We start from the raw sequence: 5,209 nt of genomic DNA on the forward strand, positions 1-5,209 counted from the left end.
CTCTTTTCGGGGTGTGGCGTGGTAGGAAGCTGCTTTATCTACCACCCACTCGGTGTCGTTGTCTGACATATGAAGGCATTCTTTTTATTTAATAGAGAATAATGCAATATCCTCTGAGATAGTAACTGCAGTGTTCCCATCTTCAGTCTTTGGCTGTCTATTGCCTTGTTTTTGTTCTCCCTTCAAGGCATAGCAATATTTCTTTATGTGACCCTCCTGGCCACAATGGTAACACTTGAACTTCGGCTGGCTCGTACCTTCTTTGGATTTCCCTCTGTCTTGAAATCTTCCTCTGCTGCGTCCTCTGCTTTTGCTTCTTCCTCTGTCTCTGCCTCTACCTTTATTTTCTGTGATGAGGGCATGGGATTGATCTCCACCCAAGTATTTCTGCCTTGTCTCTTCATTGTACATGGCGTCTGTGACCATGCTCATGGTCAGCTTCCCTTCTGGTGCAGAGTTGCTGAGAGAAACCACAAACGTCTCCTAGCTATCTGGTAAAGAACTGAGCAGTAAAACAGCTTGCATTTCATCATCTAAGCGCATCTTGACGGTTGCAAGCTGATTCACCAGACTTTTGAATTCACTAGTGTGCTCAGCACCAGACACACCATTCTTCAATTTCAAATTGACAAGCCTTCTCATCACCAAGGCTTTGTTCCGAGCGGTCTTTGACTGGTACATATCGTCTAGCATTGTCCATAGAGCATAGGCAACTGTCTCCTCGGGGACATGATGGTATACACCGTGGTCTATCCATTGTTTGATACAATCGATAGTCTTGCGGTTTATCTTTATCCAGTCATCATCCTTCACTGCTTCTGGTTTAACCCCTTCTATAAAAATAGGGTCAAACAAGTCTTTATAATACAGGGTGTCTTCCATCCGTGACTTCCAAATTGCATAATTAGAAGGAGTCAATTTGAACATAGATCCCGAAGTCGGCATTGATTCCTCCATCAACATTTGTTTATACAGAAAATGATCTCTGTCTGAAAAACAGACTTCGCTATTGAGTCCAGACTAGTCAAATTAGCCGGAAAAGCACTTCGGATTGTCCAAATAAACACTACAAATTTTTAAAATCTGATTTGCAAAATCCGATCATACAGATGTGTCCGAAATACTCCAAATAGTTGGAAAGCACTATTGGATCGTCAAAAACAGACTTTGAATGGCTCAAATCAAGCCAAAACAGGTTTGACGGTTCAGATTGGTGAAATTTGGTGCGCCTAAGAAGCACCGAATAACTCCTCCCGATCAGCTGAGTTAGTGGCTCGGTCAATGGCTGGTCAACGACACATGGAAACAACGCGGCTTTGCGTCAACGGCTCGGTCAAATCAGCTTGACTCAACGGTTGGCGGCGCGGCTCTGGCTAGGCTTGGCGGCTTAGTCAATCGGCTCGGTCAATGACTGACGTGGATGACACGTGGCAACAAGTGGCGCTGACGTGGCGTAACGTGGTCGTCTTCTTCCTTTCGCTGCGCGTGAGGCGTGTGTCTATGAGTGGTCTGACGCGCCGACTGCTGAACGGCACGTGAGAGCGCATGTGAGACTGGGATTCTCACGCCTTCTTTGGGAGGCTCGTGTGGGTGCGTGGAAGGTCTTCTGGAGCTCTTCTTTGCAGTTTCGAACTCCTCTTGAAGAGACCTTGCTCCTGGTATGCTTAAAATCGAATTTCGAGCAACTTGATTTCTGGCAGTTTCGAAGGAATGCACTCTATTTTTCCAAAACGCAACTGATTCGGCTCTGATATCACTTGTTAGGACTATGAGACACCAGAAATCAATCACACACAAGAACACAAGAATATTTACGTGGTTTGGCAATTGCCTACATCCACGGAGAGCTAGCCACTATAGAACTTTCCCGGAGCGAGTTTACACACTCACACCTCACTTACACACTATAGCACTCTCACTTCTCACAATCTTCTCTTAGATTACACACTGCAATCTTTTATACCAAACCCCTCATTCTCACCTCAATTTATACACAATTGAGGGAGGCTTTTATTGGTTACCACCAACCCCTTCCACTAGCTAATGGGGTTGGTGGAGTGGAAGAGTGGGAGAGCCACTATCCATAGTGGTTTCTCCATTTGAATGGGCAGTGGACACTAACATATATCAATTCTATGACTAACAGTTGACTAGCTACAAACTAGGTCTTAAGGTAACCATGCAAAATTCCCCATCTTGAGAAATGGATAGATCAGTACCCATTTAACATTCCTTCAATGATAGCTAACTTATATTTTGTTTGAAACTTTAAATTTTCATCCTAGAATAGGCATATGTCAAAGTACAAGAAGGTTAAAGAGAATTTGTTACCGAGAGGTACATATCCAATGGATCCCCTTATTCCAATTGAACTACTTTGCTTAGGAATGGTAAGCTCTGGGTAAAATCTAGCTAGGCCATAATCTCCAACATGGGCAACCATGTCATGATCAAGAAGGATATTGCTCGGCTTCAAATCACAATGAATGATTGGTGTATGGCATTGGTGATGAAGATAATCAAGTGCACAAGCCACATCTATGGCAATGTTTATTCTTTCTAGAAGGTTGAGTCTCCGGTGCTCATTTTGCCCATTATTAGTTTTTGGACTTGAATGCAGCCATCCCTCTAGACTCCCATTAAGCATGAACTCCTAAACTAGAGCTTTGAAGTCATTTCCTTGAAAATCAACACTAGAACAAGAAGTTATGATCTTGACCAAGTTTCGGTGTCGAATATTTCTCAAAGTTTCGCACTCTGCCATGAAACTCTTTGCAGCTCCATGGTTTTGAAGGTTAAGTACTTTGACAACAACGACAAACTGCCCATCTTGATTAACAATCCCTTGATATACAAAGCCAAAACTACCAAACCAATCAGATTTGCAAAGGAGAAACAATCTGTTGCTTTGAAGAGTTTTTCATAAGAGATTTTCAAGAACAATTCTTTAAACAATAGAATTGTATTATGAGTAGTTCTTTTCTTCATGAAGCAATAAATTATACAGAGAGACACTAGGGTTTCTCTTACAAGTACAAAAGCTACTGTAATTGGTAATATATGTGAAAGAGGCATCTTATGCTTTGATTTTTGGGTGATGCAGTTGGGTAGTTGTAATTTAGAAATACCACCACAAAGTCTATAATTTCCAACAATTGATACTGCACTCGCATTTGTGAAAACTCCTTTCATTAGTACCTCACCCTCAAAATCATTGAATGACAAATTGAGTTTTTGTAGGGCAAATTTTTCTAAGAATGTTGGAATTTTGCCAGACAATTTATGAGAAAGATCAAAGTTTGCAATCCCTCTCAAAGTTTCCAATGAAAGAGGAATAGATCCTTGGAAGAAATTTTCCTGCAAGGATAGGTTTTCAAGGCTAGTATAACTACCAAGACTGCTAGGAATTTCACCAGACAACCCATTCTCAGAAATATCCAATTCCATTAAATTTTTGAGGTTTCCAACATCAATAGGCAAGGAACCAAACAAACGTTTCTGAGCTATATTTAATGAAATTGATAAAGATGAGATTCTCAAGAGTTCTCCAGGAATGGTGCCACTCAAGTTATTTTGAAATAAATGCAGCGACAACAAATTTCGGCAGGCACCAAGACTTGAGGGTATGGTCCCCTCAATTATGTTGCCCGCCAAGTAAAGTTCAGTCAACAATGACAAGTTTCCAATGGAATTTGGAATTTTTCCCGAGAGCTTGTTATTATCCAAACTCAACCTTTGCAACTTCTGAAGAAAGCCAATGCTAGGGGGAATTTTTCCAGTGAATTGGTTGCTATACATATTTAACAAAGCCAAGTTTACAAGATTACCTATTGTTGAAGGAATAGTTCCATATATTTGGTTTTCCGAATGCGTTAAATAAAAGAGATGGTTTGATAAATTGCCCACAGAATCTGGTAATACCCCTCTGAATTGATTTCCCTGCATACGCAACTTTTCCAAATTGCTACAATTGGCCAAGGAACCAAGAAAGGCTAGTTCATCAAGTTCCCCGCTTTCGAAATGGTTATCTGATATAGTTATCTCCCTGAGATTCTGTAGGCTTCCAAAATCATTTGTTATTTTCCCATTGAAGTTGTTTTCTCCGGCATCAAAACTTACTAGTTCTAAAGAATTGGATATTGAAAGTGGAAGAGGTCCAGTAAATTGGTTACCATATACCTGGATGATTTGAAGATGGGGGAACATGGAACCAAAGCCCGGTGGCAGACTACCATGAAGTTGGTTATAAGGGACAGAAAAAACAGTTAGTAAGGAGAAGTTATAAATAGAAGAAGGGATCATACTAGAGAGTTGAGTAACGCCCAATCTAAGGAAATTTAGATTTTTCACCAAAAGGATTATAAGAAGCAGAAATTCTTACGAGAGAAGTAAGATTCCCAATGAACGGAGGAATACCTCTTATCAAATTGTTCAAGTGAATTCCAAGGTATATGAGCTTTGACAATGAAGTGAGCTCTTCGGGGAATTTTCCGACTAGATTGTTGGAACCTACACCAAGGTATGTGAGGTTTGAGCAGCGAGAAAGGTTGGCTGGAATTTCTCCTTCAAAATTGTTTATGCTCAGGTTCAGTTTTTGAAGCCTAAACAGATTTCCAATTTCAGCTGAGATTTCACCACAAAAAGTGTTGTTATTGAGCCTTACCTCGTGAAGCTGAGATTCCCAATGTGAGGAGACAAGGAACCAACTAGATCTCTAGATTGTAAGTCTATAATGGTGACTCTCTTGTGCCAGTGACCGCATCTAACACCTTTCCACTCAAAGAAATGGTAAGAATTGTTCCATGAGTTCACAACCCCAGGAGGGTCTTGTGTTATCTTTGTCTTGAAGGCGAGCAATGCAAGGCGATCAGTCTCATTCCCAACAATGGTATTTACGGTGGTGGTACTGACTATGAGACATATCCCACTCCACAGCTGAAAACCCATCCTTGAAAGTAGAAACGCCATTTCTTTTTTCTTTTTTCTTTTTTCTTCTTTGTGGGTATGCAAAGTTAGCTTTTAATTTTTTGTGATTTAAATCACCCATTGATTCTAGCATAGCAGCATTGTCGTGTGGGAATGGGGTTGCTGATCAAGTTGTTTTCGACAACTCTACTGTTTGTCCAAATTTGACAAGTCTCTCTCTCATTAAATGAGGTATTGACATGGACAAAGAAAACGGAACAAGAAAAGTTATATAATGATGTTA

General features: G+C 40.7%; 1 pseudogene; it reads right to left on the reverse strand.

The window, feature by feature from the left end:
• Window positions 1-483: 483 nt before the first annotated feature.
• Window positions 484-4,968, reverse strand: LOC114322194 (receptor kinase-like protein Xa21; annotated as a pseudogene).
• Between the last annotated feature and the right edge of the window lie 241 nt (window positions 4,969-5,209).

This window comes from Camellia sinensis, chromosome 1 (assembly GCF_055761805.1).
Source record: "Camellia sinensis isolate YWXY chromosome 1, ASM5576180v1, whole genome shotgun sequence".
NCBI classification, from domain to species: domain Eukaryota; kingdom Viridiplantae; phylum Streptophyta; class Magnoliopsida; order Ericales; family Theaceae; genus Camellia; species Camellia sinensis.